Source organism: Bos indicus x Bos taurus, chromosome 3 (genome assembly GCF_003369695.1).
Source record: "Bos indicus x Bos taurus breed Angus x Brahman F1 hybrid chromosome 3, Bos_hybrid_MaternalHap_v2.0, whole genome shotgun sequence".
NCBI classification, from domain to species: Eukaryota; Metazoa; Chordata; class Mammalia; order Artiodactyla; family Bovidae; genus Bos; species Bos indicus x Bos taurus.
Genome location: NC_040078.1, coordinates 44,460,716 through 44,478,798, shown reverse-complemented (window position 1 = coordinate 44,478,798; position 18,083 = coordinate 44,460,716). Strand labels below are relative to the sequence as shown.

The window sequence follows — 18,083 nt, the reverse complement described above, 5'->3', positions numbered from 1 at the left end:
TCATTTTGCTTATGGTTTCCTTTGCTATGCAAAAGCTTTTAAGTTTAATTGGGTCCATTTGTTTATTTTTGTTTTTATTCCATTACTCTAGGAGATGGATCCAAAAAAATATTGCTGCAATTTATGTCAAAGAGTGTTCTGCCTATGTTTTCCTTTAGGAGTTTTATAGTGTCCAGTCTTACATTTAGGTCATTAATCCATTTTGAGTTTATTTTTGTGTATACTATTAGAGAATGGTTTAGTTTCATTCTTTTACTTGTAGCCATCCAGTTTTCCCAGCGCCACTTATTGAAGAGACTGTCTTTTCTCCACTATACAGTCTTGCCTCCTTTGTCACAGATTAATTGACCATAAATGAGTAGTTCATTTGAATTGCACCCTATAGTCTTTACTCATGGAACTACAATCCACAATTAGGTTAGAACTGGATTCTTTAAACTGATATCCAAGTACTGACTACTTTAATCAGATTTTTTTTTTAATTTTGGTTTTGTTTTTTTAAATAACTACATAGCATTTCTGGTCATATTGTTTGTAGTCCTCACATGGACCAATGCCCTACCAAGTTCCTCTTATCCTGGATTCCTGGAGTTTTTTTCAAAAAAATCAAATTTCATAATTGTTTTCAAAATAGCACTTCACCTTGTCAAAACCCTTTTGAACTGTGAGGCTGACATCTATCAAACTAGTTCTCCTTCTCTCAGTTTCTCATTAGTACATCAGTTCAGTTCAGTCGCTCAGTCGTGTCCGACTCTTTGCGACCCCATGAATCGCAGCATGCCAGGCCTCCCTGTCCATCACCAGCTCCCGGAGTTCACTCAGACTCATGTCCATCGAGTCAGTGATGCCATCCAGCCATCTCATCCTCTGTCGTCCCCTTCTTCTCTTGCCCCCAATCCCTCCCACCATCAGAGTCTTTTCCAATGAGTCAACTCTTCACATGAGGTGGCCAAAGTACTGGAGTTTCAGCTTTAGCATCATTCCTTCCAAAGAAATCCTAGGGCTGATCTTCTTCAGAATGGACTGGTTGGATCTCCTTGCAGTCCAAGGGACTCTCAAGAGTCTTCTCCAATACCACAGTTCAAAAGCATCAATTCTTCGGTGCTCAGCCTTCTTCACAGTCCAACTCTCACATCCATACATGACCACATGAAAAACCATAGCCTTGACTAGACAGACATTTGTTGGCAAGGTAATGTCTCTGCTTTTGAATTAGTTACATTAGTACATACAGATCACCAATAACAAGACAGTGTTAAGGGTGGAATTCCATGACGCTCTACTGGAGACTTATTCGCAAATTGGTACAGAGACACTGAACAAAATATGGAGTGTTCACTTATTAAGCCAGGTGTGCAGTGACCTAATTATTGTCTTATTATTGTATCCAAACTTATCAATGATCATAAATTTGCCAAACTGCAATGGAAATGTATCTGATGGGGTAATAGAACTGTGTATTAGAATGGAGCTGTGTAATTCTTCTGTAATAGAACTGTGATGAAAGGTAATGTGATGTTGGAAAGGCCATGGACTTTGTACCAGACAGATTTGTGTTCACCTAATTCAGACTTTTCAGAGCTGTGGGGGGAAAGTGCAATAAATGGTGGTGTTTTGAAGTCATACTTTAATATACTACAGCATAGGTTGTATGGAGCATGCATTTACTTACCCCCACCCCACAAACTGACCTAAACTTTATCACAGGCATCCATCCCACACTGGAGAGGAATGGAATGGGGGAGGGGAAAAACCTGAATAAATGCTCAGTTGTTCTGAGTTTCTCACTGTTCTCTTTCTGGCAAAATACCCTGGCCCAGTTGGAAGCCTTCAAGACTGCCTGAGGAGAGGAGGCGATCTCAGGGTGGCCACAGGGCTGTCCTGCTGAACGGCCTCCCCTGACTTCCCTTTAGCTCAGATGGTAAAGAATCCGCCTGCAATGCAGGAGACCCTGGGTTGGGAAGATCCTCTGGAAAACACAACGGCAATCCACTCCAATATTCTTGCCTGGAGAATCCCATGAAGAGGAGCCTGGCAGGCTATAGCGCACGGGGTTCAAACAGTTGGGCAGGACCGGGTGACTAACACTACTACCGCACCGTGCTTCTCCCACGGGTTTCCTGAGGCCTCCCAACTGCCACTGTGAATGTCCCTGTGGCCCACCCTGACGTGGCGCATTTAGACTCGCACTCTGGTCCTCAGCACATCCCCTTCTGGCCCTGGGGCTTTCTGCCCTCTCTAGCTTGGATGCAGCTTCTGCGGCTCCCACAGAACCATCTGCTCTGCTGCTTGACCCACCTGCCACAGGGCTGCCCTGAGGTTAAGCTCTCCCAGTTTCATGGCAGAAAACAGACATAAGCCCATCTACTTTCTGTTTCCTCTTCAACCTTTTTGGAGTATCTGTAATCTGGTGGTCAACTCCCTTCTAAGGGTTTCTAAACCAAGGGTGCTCACCCAAATGCTTATACCTGCCATTCTACCCTTTTCTCTCCTCCAGTCCTCCCACTTCTTGGCGAAGAGGTGGCACCGTCCACTCCCAGGTGTGGTTGCACCATCCTTTTTATATTATACTCTGTGTACTCTCTATTGTTATCTTGTAATAATATATACAAATCTTCAAATTTTGCTTTTGGTACATAAAGGTAGCTTTGGAATTTAGAAATTCCTGTTCTCTTAGGACAAATGAGACTTGACTATTGAAACCAAACACCACCTTCCTTTTCTGATTGGTATTGGCCCATCTCTCTCTTTTTTCAGTTTTATTGAGGAATAGGGTGGCACAGTGGTAAATAATTCACCCACTAATGCAGGAGATGTAAGACACAGGGGATCGATCTCTGGGTCGGGAAGATCCCCTGGAGTAGGAAATGGCAACCTACTCCCAGTATTCTTGCCTGGAGAATCCAGTTGACAGAGGCATCTTTTTTTTTTTTGGAATTTATTGTATCACTGTTTTTATTTACAACTTTATTGGCAAAAAAAGAAAAGGGAGTAGTTTCAAACAGTTTAACACAGGGCATTGCAGTTGATCCTGTCAGATTAATGAAGTTTCATTTTAAATGACCATCTAATTGTCCAAAGATATATAATACTGAACCTGCATACGCAGTTTCCTTGATGAAGTACAGGCTCATATCTTAGGCAGTCTTTTAAACATATAAATACAAAGGAAATAGAATCACTCATTAAAAATTGCATTAAATGAAGGGTAATTTAAATTTATGTTGTCCTTATAACAACACATGCCCAATGAAAATCAAAAGCTGGAAAAGTAGTTTACACTTCCTACTTGAGTAGACAATTACAATAATCAATCATTTCCTGCAATGACCATTTATCTTTAATTTATCATGAACTACTCTGAACTTACTATGAGATGTAGCCAAAGTCAGAAAACAAGATGTAGGGAGAATATTCCTTTTTTGGAGGAACTAAGCCCTCCAGAATCAGCATGGGAAACAAACATCCTGTTGAAGAGTTTTAGGTGGAAAAAAATTAATGTAGTCAATTTCAACTCCTGCTGAGCTGGCTCAATTTTTTCATTGACTTGTTTGGTGTCATTCTTCTAAATCAAGTGTGTTTAATTCTTCTTCTTGTTCATCCAAATCTTCCCCAGTAAACAGATTTTCATCAACAGGAACAGCATCGATGGCTCCATTTTCCTGTCCTTCCCCTTCGTTGTCCTCTTCCAAATCACTTCTCTCACCATTTTCAGCCCTACCTCCGGAAGCTTCACTTAATTTGTTTTCATCCTTTTCTGAAGTATATGTGCTGAATCTTTCAAGACTGGCTACAGTAATACCTGTCTCATCTACATCTCTTGGGATGTACAGGCTTAAATCTATGTCATTTACACTCACTGAATCATCAACCTCATCACCACCTGTTCCCTGGGTGTAACGGGTATCATCTGCTTCCTCATCATCATTGTCAACCAGTTCAGGACGAAATTCAAACACCTCACGACCACTGATCACTAATGCTTTCCCAGCTTTGAAGTCTGCTTTCCTTCTTTCTATATCTTGTTCAAGTTTATCAATCTTTTCTTGTCTTTTTCTTCTCTTCCATGCAAGAAAAGATTCTAGAGTGATTTTGGTAACATTTGGACCTAGGGCAGAACGCTCTCTTTCAATTAGATCTTCTAATGAAATTTCATCTTCTTTCTCTTCTTTCTTTTTATCTTTTTTCAAGACAAATCCAGGAGGCAGTGCATGACGATACATGCAAATATCACCCCCTCCAGGACACACCCAAAACCAGCCGTATTTGTCGTTTTCAATAGCTTCAAGGAAATGCTTGCACACTATTTGAGTTTTCGGTTTTTTCTTTTCCGCCTCACCGTGCTTCTTGTTCACAACTTCTTCCAGTTTTTTCTCATCCCAATTATCCATAGTATCTTTCTCAAGTTCTTCATCTCTTGCATCAATGTAAACACTTCGCTTTTCACATTTTCTCTCCAGAGTTAAGTCATGAGAGAACTTACACTTATCTCCTTTAGTACACTGTCCTTGCTTGAAGAATGCACATACTACGGATTTGGGATCTGCACCTTTACTTATTTTTTGAGCAGCAACTACAGGTTTGAACAACTCATTTAGCTCTTGCAATTCTTTCTTCTTGTCATCTTTCTTCAACTTCTTTTCAGCTTCACTTTGTGCTACCTGACGTGGATTCTGTTGACCAAATTTAACTTGATGAGTGACAGCCTTGATAAACTTCTGTTGCTTTGCTCCTTTCTTATTCTTCAGACCAAAAGTTTTGTCTTCGATAATCTTCTCCTTCTTTTTCTGCTCCGCCTTTTTGCTGCCCCCGGCCTGAGCCTGTTTCTTGGGGGGCATTGCAGAGACAGGTCGCGCTGGCCAGACTTAAGCGCAGCTGGACTCCCTCAGGGACTCTGGCCCCGCGGTAGGAAGAGCCAGAGGCATCTTGAGGGCTACAGTCCATGGGGTTGCAAAGAGTAAGACCCAACTGAGGGACTGAGCACACACACACATTGAGGTTTAATCGACAAATTTTAAAAATGGATATATTTAAGGTATACAACATGATGCTTTTTAACATGTGTTTTAAGGGAAGAATTGATTGAAACTGCCCATCCTGGCCAGGCACCATATTAACTATCTACATGAGTTATTTTATGACAGGAGGTCCTAGTAAGGAATATGAAACTAACGAGCCACCACCAAACAGAAGAATTCAAGAATTAGGGAGGATCAAAAGAAGACACAACGTGTCCTACCAACCTCCCAGAATCCTCCTTGCTGGAATCCATCTTGGCTGAGCAATGCATACACCACCAAGAAGGAAGCCCCCTGAGCCAGAATGACCGGCCAGAGACAACCTGAAAACTCATCCTATTATGATAAAACTCAAGACTGTGAACCAAGTGGCAGAGCAGTCCTGCTGAGTTCCCTCACCCTGCTGTTCTCTGCTGGGACGCCCCTTCCCAAAAAAGTCTCTTTTTCGTTAGTATGTGTGTCTCCTCAGACAATTCATTTTTGAGTGTTAGACAAAAGCCCATTCTCAGGCCCTGGAAGAGGTCCCCCTTTCTGCAATGTGAGAGAAGTAATCAGTACAGTCAAGCTGATTAACATAGCTGTTACCTCACATAGTTACCATTTTGTGTGTATGTGTGTGGTGAGAACATCTAAGATCTACCTACTCTCTAAGCAAGCTTCAAGTCTACAATACAGTATTGTAAACTATAGTTACATTGCTATGTATTAAATCTGTGTGGTGTGTATAGATACAATACTATTCAGTATTAAAAAGTAGAAAGTCCTATCATTTGAGGTAACACAAATCAACCTGAAGGACATTATGCTAAGTGAAATATGCCAGTCAAGAAAAGACAAATATTGCAAGATCTAACCCATATATGCAATCTAAAATAGTCAAACTCATACATGCGGAGAGTGGAGTGGGGGCTTCCAGGAGCTAGAGGACAGGAAATTGGAGGAGAGATGTTGACCTTTCTCTTATGGCATGTTCTTCTCTGAGACACTGAATAACAGATGAGAAATCCTACAGCTATGCTGTACAGTATAGAAGCCACTAATTAGAACTATTGAGCACTGGAAATATGGATAGTGGGAAAAAAGGACTGCATTTTTTAGTTTAAATTTTAAAACTGGCACTTGCTTTGATTATTAGAAAACTTTTAAATATATTTGGAATAAATTGGTTATGTGCTCGTACTTTTACACTGTAAGTTTTATGAAACCTAAATAGAGAGCAAATACTTAAGATGAAAATGTAGTATCAGAACTGAGATGCATTATGAGTCAAATAGACCCTGAATTTTGAAAATTTTGCAGAAAAAGGAATGCAAAATATTTCATTAATACTTTTTATATTGATACAGGTTGAAATGTTAAAATTTGGACGTACTTGGTTAAACAAAATATATTTCAAAAATTAATTTAACTTTTTGCTTTTTAAAAATATGACTATTAGGAAATTAACAATCATTTATGTGATTTATTTGTATTTCTACTATATAATGCCGACCTAGACAAGAGCACCATGATCCAAAGGAAATGAAAACTATATCAGTTAATATTCAAAAATATTGTCCTCATTTCAGCATTTATTGCTATCTTATTAATTTATTTATCATATTGGTTGGAGTTGGGTACTGCACATAAAATCATTTTTTAGGACACTTGTGCTCTGTCCAACAATAGTTATCTATATCTTTTCAGTTCAGTTCAGTCCAGTCGCTCAGTCGTGTCCGACTCTTTGCGACCCCATGAACCGCAGCACGCCAGGCCTCCCCGTCCATCACCAGCTCCTGGAGTCCACTCAAACCCATGTCCATCAAGTCGATGATGCCATGATCTTATCCTCTGTCGTCCCCTTCTCCTCCTGCCCTCAATCTTTCCCAGCATCAGGTTCTTTTCCAATGAGTCAACTCTTCACATGAGGTGGCCAAAGTACTGGAGTTTCAGATCAGTCCTTCCAATGAACTCCCAGGACTGATCTCCTTTAGGATGGACTGGTTGGATCTCCTTGCAGTCCAAAGGATTCTCAAGAGTCTTCTCCACCACCACAGTTCAAAAGCATCAATTCTTCGGTGCTCACTTTCTTCACAGTCCAACTCTCACATCCATACATGACCACTGGAAAAACCATAGCCTTGAATAGACAGACCTTTGTTGGCAAAGTAATGTCTGTGCTTTTTAATGTGCTGTCTAGGTTGATCATAACTTTCCTTCCAAGGAGTAAGCATCTTTTAATTTCATGGCTGCAATCACCGTCCACAGTGATTTTGGAGCCCAGAAAAATAAAGTCTGACACTGTTTCCACTGTTTCCCCATCTATGTACCATGAAGTGATGGGACCAGATACCATGATCTTAGTTTTCTGAATGTTGAGCTTTAAGCCAACTTTTTCACTCTCCACTTTCACTTTCATCAAGAGGCTCTTTAGTTCTTCACTTTCTGCCATAAGGGTGGTGTCATCTGTATATCTGAGGTTACTGATAATCTTGATTCCAGCTTGTGCTTCCTCCAGCCCAGCATTTCTCATGATGTACTCTGCATAGAAGTTAAACAAGCAGGGTGACAATATACAGCCTTGACATACTTCTTTTCCTATTTGGAACCAGTCTGTTGTTCCATGTTCAGTTCTAACTGTTGCTTCCTGACCTGCATACAGGTTTCTCAAGAGGCAGGTCAGGTGATGTGGCATGCCCATTTCTTTCAGAATTTTCCACAGTTTATTGTGATCCACACAGTCAAAGGCTTTGGCATAGTCAATAAAGCAGAAATAGATGTTTTTCTGGAACTCTCTTGCTTTTTCCATGATCCAGCAGATGTTGGCAATTTGATTCCAACTGGTTCCTCTGCCTTTTCTAAAACCAGCTTGAACATCTGGAAGTTCACAGTTCACATATTGCTGAAGCCTGGCTTGGAGAATTTTGAGCATTAATTTACTAGCGTGTGAGATGAGTGCAATTGTGTGGTAGTTTGAGCATTCTTTGGCATTGCCTTTCTTTACATCTATTAATACATTACTGTTTCAAGAAATACACAATGTAATAAAATGATTTTATGAAATTATCTTGAATTTTCAGAGTTAAACTATCAGAGTTAGTCCATTTTTCAGGTTCTGATTATTATAACAGCTTTTAAAAATATTTTGCCTCTGAAAGTTAATCAATTGCTTCATATTTTACTGATACCCTTTAAATACTTGGTGCATTCCATATTTAGTCAGTGTAAACCAGGAAGAAAAGCTCAACTTTAGGTATTTAGTGACCTGGGTTAAAATGTCAATTCACCACTGATTCTTTCTGTGACCTTAGAGTACTTAATTTCTGTGAATCTTATTATATCATTTGTTAAATGAAAATGACAGGATTTAGCACAATTATCTCACAAGTAGTATAAATTTTATTACTGTCACAGGCACTGTGAAGATTTGTGCTTGCTCTGTGCCAGGAATAAACCTAAAGGATTAAAATGATATATTTGGATGAAAACTACATTTTCTGAGAGAAATAACAAATTATATTGCTTAACTTATGGGCATGGGAATAAAGGCCCTTGAACACATTGCATCTGAAAAACCAAGAGTGGCCATCCATTTTCTTTACAATATACTTAATGGGTCCCTAACAAAAGATTACATAATCACAGACACAGAATTTATCATGTAGTTGATGTTGCTGAATGGGTAATGCTAGGGAGTCACAAATGTGAAGTGAATTAACAACAAGCTCAGTGTTCAGGACCAGCTGGTGCGTGCAGTTAAGATCAGAACACGCTCAGTGGCTCAGCTGCCCTCAGCACAATGGCCGACTGATGGTTTGGCTGTGAATAACAGCCCCTTCATCACTGACACATTTACCTTATCCCTTAAGTGCAGCCGTGGCTGGTTTCACATGGAGACCATTTCTCTCCAGTATGACCCCCATGATCAATATATTGTACACACAGCACTTTGTCCATCAGCCGGAAGAACAAAAATGCTTTTACTAGACATTTTCTCACATTTCCATCATGTAACAGCTGTTTCCATTCACCACATAGAAAGTAACTAATATTTAGATAAAGATAGGCTTCTGTCGTTTTCATTTTGCTCCCCAGCATTTTGCTCATAACAATTATGAAAAGACATCATTTTTGTATTGAAACGATATATATTTTTTCTCCTTTGCTAGCTTATGAAGGATAGAAATATCCTTTTTGTCACCTCGGTGACTAACACAGTGCTTGGCTAACTCTCAATAACTGATTAATTATACTAAAAGTTAAGATCACCAGAATGCTTGCTATATGTCAAGAACTGTGCTAACTTCAGTACCTGTGTCAATCATGTAATCCAAATAACCGCATGACTTTGGTACTTAACAGTAGCAGTAACTAAGACATATAAAGGTTTAGCCACTTGCCCATGGACTTATGGCTAAAAGTGATGGAGCAGCATTCCAAATTCAAGAAGCTAGTGAGGGCTTCCCTGGTGGTCCAGTGGTTAAGACTCTGGACTTCCAATGGAGGGGGTGCAGGTTCAATCGATCCCTGGTTGTGGGAACTAAGATCCCACATGCCAAGGGGCATGGTCAAAAAAACTATAAATTTCAGTTAGCTGCCAAGTCCATACTCTGACCACCACCATGGCACATGCAGTAGCTGCTCTCAGTCAGAAGACACAGATTCAATCCCTGGGTCAGGAAGATCCCCTGGAGAAGGAAATGGCAACCTAGTCCAATACTCCTGCCATGGAGAAATTAAAATTAGATAGACCCAGGAGCCTAGTGGGCTACAGTCCATGGGGTCACAAAGAGTCGGACATTACTGAGCAACTGAGTGTGCACGTATGCACACACACACACACACACACACACACACACACAGACACCCCTTGAGATCAAGGGCTGAAAGTCCTTGTCTTCAAATTCTTAGCATATTATAGGTGTGCAATGGTTTTTGTTAAATTAATGACTATATAATTGAATTAACTGTTATTGTCAGTGTTTGAATTAAACCAACTAATTATTGTTTAAATCTAATTTTTTTCTTTAAAATGTGGCACAAGTGCTATCAATTGATATATAGTGAATCAAGATTATTTTACTTTGAGCCCTTCTAGGTATTTCTTATCAGATATTAAGATAATTAGTGTCATTGAATATTACTTAAAAAATGAATCTAGATCTGTGAGTTTAAAGAAAAAGACAAAGTTTACTGCTAAAGAAAAACCTTGGGAATTGTGTGACCATGAACTCAACAGTGTGATAAAATAAGCAAGCAGGGAAACCAAAACAAGTGAACAAAAACTACTGCCATCTTGGGTTTATTTGCACTGGGTTAGTTTTTAAGGTGCTTGTGTAAATATTACATCTTTGACATTCCTTAATATTTGTATTTGTAAAGTGTTTTGTGATCACAGAACTAAAGTAGTGCAAAACAAGGAAGTTCACAGATAATCCAGATGCTTCTAAATCATATTCCATTAATTCTTTGGAAATTCAAAAAGGGGCTTCTAGAGCATGTATGAGGAAGTGTGGTGAGCGGATTGCATGATTCTATGTTACCAGGACTGGTTATTTAATTTGCAAGGTCCAGTGCAAAGTGAAAACGAGAGATCTCTGTGAAGAAATCATCAGCAATGTCAGGATAAAGAGTAGAGCATCAAAACCAAGCATGGGGCCTTCCTGAGTGCCTGACAGCACAGGTTACACACACAATGGAACTGGCCCTACCTGTTATGATTCCCATTTTAGACAGCCACTTGGAAAATTACCTGAAGAACAAATGGATTACAGGGGCAGGAGGAGAGGCTATAGAAGAGGCTATAGGAAAATGATATTGGTAATCCAGGCAAGCTATGATGATGGCCCCAACCACATTTGTAGGTGTGATGAAGAGAAGGATTTTATGCTGAAGTTAACACCTCTTATAAGAGTTCAACTTTTCTATTTAATTTTCCCTATTTCAATTATATTTGTAAATTACCCCCAAACTACCATCTTAACACCACAGACCTTCACGAAATGAAAATACCCAGTAAGAAAAACTTTACAAAGAAAATCAATTACAGAATGAGTTTAAAAGACCATGTCTTTATGTTAAAAATGGTCCACCTGAATTAGCGAGTGTCATCGTCAGTTAGTTAAACTTAATAGCAATGAATATATGAGCACACTGGGGCCATTAGGAACCCTTAAGTATAAGAAATATGTCTGATTGATGTGCAGTGGCTATCTTTAGTGTTCTGGCAAGTGCACTGTGATTTCTGGCTCACCCTAAGAAACCAACTGTGCTGGAACACTATCTAAGGCCACTGCCATGTGTGAGTCAAAACTCTGCTCCTGGGAAACTACAGAGACATTAGCCACCGGAACAAAGGGTCTCAGGTAAGGCACCTGGAATCTGCAGAGTCAGCACTCCAGTTGCGCACCTTGGTTTTACCGGCTGCACTGGGGGGCCGTGGAGGGGGTGTGGCTCAGAAAGGACACGTGGGAAGCATTCTGGATTCAGACTTTGGCTCCAGCATACACTCACTGTGTGACTTTGGGCAAGTTATTAAATTTCTCTGAGTCTGACTTTTTTTTCCACCTTTAATTTCAGAATTATAATAGCTCACAATTGTGAGGACTGAACAGTATCAGCTACAGAAGCTACTTAGCACAGTACTGGGACACATGGTAAAAGCCTGTCACTTGTTATGCAGCTATTCACACAAATAAGGTGGACCTCTTTTTAGGGAAAGTAAGAATCAAAAGAGCATTAATTTTTAGGGCTTTTTTTGAGTGTATAAGTATTGCGAAGTTGACTGCTGGCCCAATACCTGGGCCACAGACCAGTTCTGGTCCATAGTCTGTTAGAAACCAGGTTGCACGGAAGTGAAGCTTCATCTGCTTTAACAGCCACTCTCCATCACTTGTATTACCACCTGGGCTCCACCTCGTGTCAGGTCCGCAGCAGCACTGGATTCTCACAGGAGCACAAACCCTACTGTGAATTGTGTATGTGAGGGGTCCAGGTTGTGCACTCCTTATGAAAATCATGATTTCCATGGCCCGCCCTGGTCCATGGAAAAATTATCTTCCACGAAACTGGTCCCTGGTGCCAAAAAGGCTGGGGACCGCTGCTGTACAGGATGCTGAGGTTATGTCCATGAGCAGCCACAGACTGGGTTGGGGACAGAGGTCCTTTCAGCCAGCATCTCTGTGGATCCAACTCAGCTGCGTCCACATTCTTAGGCAATGAGGACAAAGTAGGATCATTTAAGGGTGTACAAAAGCCTCCCCACCCCCGATATGTGCATGGATTCCCTTCAGGCCTCATCTCCAAAGATGAGATTGTGTAAAGGTTTTCCTAGTTGAGGTTAGAGTGGCGAAGAGGCTCTGGGGGAGGGCCTATGGAGACTTACATAAATGCCAAGGTGTATCCCCATTACCTCTCTTGTCTCTAATAAAGTGCCAGAGAGAGAGAATGCCAATGCTTAATTTACTTAAGGAATTAGACCTATTTATTCAGAAGAATTGATCCAGGGCTTTGTATAGGCACAACCTCTGAGTATCATTTTCTTCATCACTATAATTAGAGACTATAGATTTATTAGGGGGCAAGGGCAAAACATCTTTTAAAACTTCCTAGTAACAACTAATGAGCATCTGAAACAGGTTGTCATTATTTGAACCAATCAACAGACGTTTCTAGATTGCCTTATATTCATGCTACTGCTGGCACTGTGATGGCTATAAAGGAATGGTCTCTAATGCCAGTGAATTTAGTCTACTGGAGGCAGAAATACATAAATGATAAAACAACTGGGCTAATCTTTACTTTTTTAAGTGCTCCTTTACCAAGGCCTTTCCAGATCAGAACAGGAGCAGTGATAGCAGTCTACCCCAGGTGGAGGCAATAACAGGAATGCAATAATAAAACCAACTATCTGCTCTATATAATTGCCAGGCAATTCTAAACAATGTCACTGAATACAGACTTCTGCCTCTCAGAATCCTGTTGGTTGTGGCAGATTGTATTCTTCAAAACTGGCTGCAACAGTCTCTCATTCCCTTGTCACTCCCTCATTAAAAGGTGAAGTCAAATTCTCCTCCCTTTGAAACTGGGCCATCTTATGACTTGCTTGTAAACAACAAAATACAGCAGATGTGACACTATGAACTCATAAAAGCCAATGAACTTCTGCTTTGTTCACTGAAACACTTGTGCTTGGAGTCTTGCAGGAAACCTGACCCACGTGGGGCTGCCATGTTGTGAGGAAGCCAAGACATACAGAAAAGTCACACATACGTAGCCCAAGTCATGAAGTCCTCCCAGACCTGATGCAGCAATTGAATGAACAATCCTTCAGATAATTCCATGCCTGAGATATCAAGGCATCCTTGGAGCCAGGCTTTGAGTCTTCTCAACAGAGGCCAAAAACATCATACAGGAGAAAGATAGCCAGGCCACATCTTTCTAAATATCTGACCTACAGAATCTGTGAGCACAGTAAATTGTTTTATGCCACCAAGGAACAGTTTGTTAAGGAGCAATAGTAAGTGGGACACTGGTTTAAACTGAAATAATTGCTATTGTTACTGTTACGTGTTAATATATATAATGATCAGCACATTTTTACTACATAATTTCTAATAAATATTGTATTGTACATGGAAGTTAATTTGACCTCTGGCATGTGCATTCAGCTATATACATTCATCTGGAGAGTAAGTTTGCTCTAAAGGCTGGGAAGCATTCAACCATGCCTTGGCTATGAAGTGGCTCCAACTCCTATGGTGCTAAAATGATACCTTAGTAAAGGTAAAGATGAAGAAAGAGAACTTCAACTATTTTGATTCTGCCAATTTATGTGACTACCTGGAGTTTAACTTAATGAAATAATAGGTTATTTCAATATAATAAAATCATAAAATAATGTAAATACAGAGTATAGTATTTTGCTGGGAATGTGCAAATTTTACTTCATACATAAAATATTTTACTAAATTTTAATGCCTTTAAAATATATATCCATTGACAGATAAATGGATAAAGAATTGTGGTACATATATACAATGGAATATTACTCAACCATAAAAAGGAATGGATTTGAGTCGGTTCTAGTAAGGTGGATGAATGTAGAACCTGTTATACAGGGTGAAAAGTAAGTCAGAAAGAGAAAAACAAATATCATATATTAATGCACATATGTGGAATCTAGAAAAATGGTACTGATGTACCTCTTTGCAGGGCAGGACTAGAGATGCAGATATAGAGAAAAGACTTGTGGACAAGTGGGAAGAATTGAGAGAGTAGCACTGAAACATATACAATACCATATGTAAAACAGATAGCTAATGGGAAGTTTCTATACAACACAGACTGTTCAGCCAGGTGCCCTGTGACAACCTAGTGGGGTGGGGTAGGGTAGGGGTGGGAAGGAGGTTCAAGAGGAGGGGATATAAGTATACTTACAGCTGATTCACATTGTTGTACAGCAGAAATCAACACAACATTGTAAAGCAATTATCCTCCAATTAAAAAAAATTAAAACAATTTTGTTTGTTTTAAACTTGAAAAATGAATCAATACTATGTTTATTACTGTTACCATGTAACTATTGCTGAAAGTAATTTTTCCATCCAGAGGAAGGGATACTAAAGAATGATTTTCTTTGGTGTCAAACATGCTAGGTGTGCCACTGAAGATAAGTAGATTGAAAGTGAAAGTGAAAGTCACTCAGTCATGTTCCACTCTTTGCGACCCCATGGACTATACACTCCATGGAATTCTCTAGGCCAGAATACTGGAGTGGGTAGCTTTTCCCTTCTCCAGGGGATCTTCCCAACTTAGAGACTGAACCCATGTCTCCCACACTGCAGGCAGATTCTTTACCAGTTGAGCCACAAGGGAAGCCCAAGAATACTGGAGTGGGTAGCCTATCCCTTCTCCAGTGGATCTTCCTGACCCAGGAATCAAACCAGGGTCTTGTGCATTGCAGGAGGATTCTTTACCAACTGAGCTATCAGGGAAGCCCTTGATAAGTAGATTACTTTCAATTAAAAAGACGAGAGTAAACTCCAAAAAGGAAAGCAACTTTGATCTAGATAATAAAGACAAAGAACATGTTTCTTTTCCCTATGGAATGTTTGAACCCCGTTCCACACAGTATACCTCCCATACGGGAAGCACAGACTCTATCCCACTACCAAAGCCAACAAGAGCTGGACAGTGCCTTCCTCAAAGTCCTGGCCAGAAGTTTGCTGGCACATAAGCCACACTCAGTCAGTCAGATATGCCTGAAAGTGATGCAAAGAAGCAGACAAAGTGAAATATCCATTTTATTAGCAGTTGCGGTGGCAGCCACGCCGGTGGAGGCACCACCAGAGGGTGGCCATGTGGGGTCCTGGGTCCCGCAGGCACAGCAGTGTATCCTCACCGTGTCCTTCCTGTGGTCAGGTCCTGGCTGAGGTTCTGGCTGCTCAGGTTCCATCGGTTCCTGCTCATTCCCTGAACCTAGTTTGTAAGCCCATCCTTTCACCTCATTTGGGCCAAATCAGCCAGATTCACTTTCCATTATGTGTAGTGGAGAACTCTGGTTGATACATACAAAGATGACTAGAATTTTGACTAGCTGAATATGGAGGTAGGAGGTACTGAAGATATTATATTAACAGGTCAGGAAAACAGCAAAGGTAAAAGTACTAATGTGGAAAAAATATTGTAGTTAGTGACTGGTGATGATCTAGTGTGAACTGAGTTCACATGACCTGGGAACTGAGCTCCTGAAAGATGGTGTAGTGAATGAAGGGAGGTATCTTAGCTGAAGCTGCCATAACAAAATACCAGAGACTGGATGACTTCAATGACAGGTATTTAGTGACTAAACAACAACAACAGGAATTTTTCAGGGGACACAATTAAATCTATGGCAGAAGGGAACACAAACTTAGCCAGGATGAAGAAGGTCTCATATGCCACATATAGGGGTGTGACCTTTGAAGGGTTGATGAGGTGGAGGCTATGAAGAGCTTTTGTGCAAAAACAGACTTGTTTAAACAACTGCTTTAGGAGTGTTACTCTAGTGGCACAGTGAAAAATGAATGGGGTGAGTGAAGAACTTTCTTAGGAAGCTTCTTTGGGAGACTACTGCAATAGTCAAGGTGAGTGATGTAAAGGAACCATGTTCAAGGAGAAGCATGAGGGGCAGGGTGGAGTAGACAAGTCTAAATTTGAGAGATATTTCAAATGTGGAACCAACATAATTAATCAGACATCTGGATGTGGGGGTGTGGAAGTGGGAGGAGTTGAGGATGACTCAGAGGTTTTGCTTGGGTAACTGAGACAGTAGGAATGCCAATAATCAAATCAGAAGATAGAAAAGCAGTAGCTAGTTTGGAGCAATGGCAGGTCATGATTTCGATTTTTGAAATGCAGAATTTAAGGAGCTGATAAAAAACAATATATTTATGTTCAAGTTAGGAATACACTCGGAGTTCAGGAGAAAGGTAAGGCCAGGGAAGGAGCTTTGGGGTTCACTTGAAAAGACATGGAAGTGGCAATGAATGAGATCACCCATGGGAGGGATAACTGAGGGAACAAAAAGAGGTCAAGAGTGGAAGTCTGGTAAATGCTGGTAGGTGGTTTTATGACATTGCAATAAAGCACTTTTAATAAGGGAGGAGGCCAATTTAGAAAATAAAATGTTCCCAAAGTTTAGAAAAAGAAAAATTCAGATAGAAGGGGGTGATCAAGAGTCTTAGTAATGTTGAAATGGTCAGAAAGACAAGGGTCTTAAGAGACTTTTGATAAAATCTCTAGTGGATGAATTCTGAAGAGTAGTTTAGGTAGAGTGTAGCTGGGGTGGAGAAGAACAAAACCTACATAATATCTAGTTTATAAGGTGAGGAAGTATTAATTAGTCTTTCTAGATGCAGGCTTTCAGAAATGAGAAGTTAGTTCAAATTTATGGATGGTATTGTAGGGTTGTTGGTTTTATTTTTTGATGGTGGAGATTTTACCATGTCTCAAAAAATCACATTTTCCTACACTGTACATAAGCTAAAAGCACACATTCCTATATACAAAAATATGCCTGATTAATATGTTTGACAAAGGAAAGAAAGCAGTAAATATACTATCTGTAAAACATTTAGCCCAGTAAGCATGCCATAATAACAGTTATTACTTTTATACTCTAAATTTCTACACTATTATAGAAGAATTTCTATTTGTTATTTGAAGTCCTTTGTTCTCCTTTCAAAATTTTCTTTCCATGACACAAACAAACAAAAGGCTCAAAGCAGACTGTGTTCATAGGAGAAGGTAATGTCTTTTGTAATACAGTGGAAGATATGCCAAGAATCTCCTTGATTTGAACTATCAGCTCAGTTTATCACTCAGTCATGTCTGACTCTTTGCAACCCCATGGACTGCAGCACACCAGGCCTCCCTGTCCATCACCAACTCCCGGAGTTTACTCAAACTCATGTCCACTGAGTCGGTGATGCCATCCAACCATCTCATCCTCTGTCATCCCCTTCTCCTGCCTTCAATTTTTCCCAGCATCAGGGTCTTTTCCAATGAGTCAGCTCTTCACATCAGGTGGCCAAAGCATTGGAGTTTCAGCTTCAACATCAGTCCTTCTAATGAATATTCAGGACTGATTTCCTTTAGGATTTGAACTATAACGTCCATCAATTTAGGAGAAGTTTGATGACTGAAATTACAGAGTTATAATTTTTGCTATACATTGTGGCACTTCAAATGCAAATACATTTAGTACAGAGAGGATCACAGAAGACAACACAGCACACTCTTAACCCCATGCTGTGCATTATCTTATGAGAACCTCTCTAAGTTAGAACTAGATGAAATCTGTATGGCAGCCAGAGAGGTAAGTTCCTCTGATCTCCTCTCAGCAAAGATCAAGCTATTGTGCTGTTAGGAGAGCAGTGAGATGAGAGGCTGTGCCTTTAAAACAGTTGGATTCACCATAGTGTTTGAGCAGAGGCCACAATCTTCCTGGCCAGCCCCAAGTCAATGACTAAGCATAGCATGGGTTCTAAGGCTTGCCCATTTATGCCCAGTGTGGGCTCTTTTAATGGACAACCTCTGCTCAGA

At 40.2% G+C, this 18,083-nt stretch overlaps 1 protein-coding gene and 1 pseudogene across 2 annotated transcripts in view; both read right to left on the bottom strand.

Annotated features, from left to right (window-relative positions):
• Positions 1-18,083, bottom strand: part of PLPPR5 (phospholipid phosphatase related 5) — a 135,969-nt gene that overhangs the window by 55,767 nt on the left and 62,119 nt on the right. The gene's annotated exons all lie outside the window — the stretch shown is intronic.
• LOC113889576 lies at positions 2,938-4,874 on the bottom strand (annotated as a pseudogene).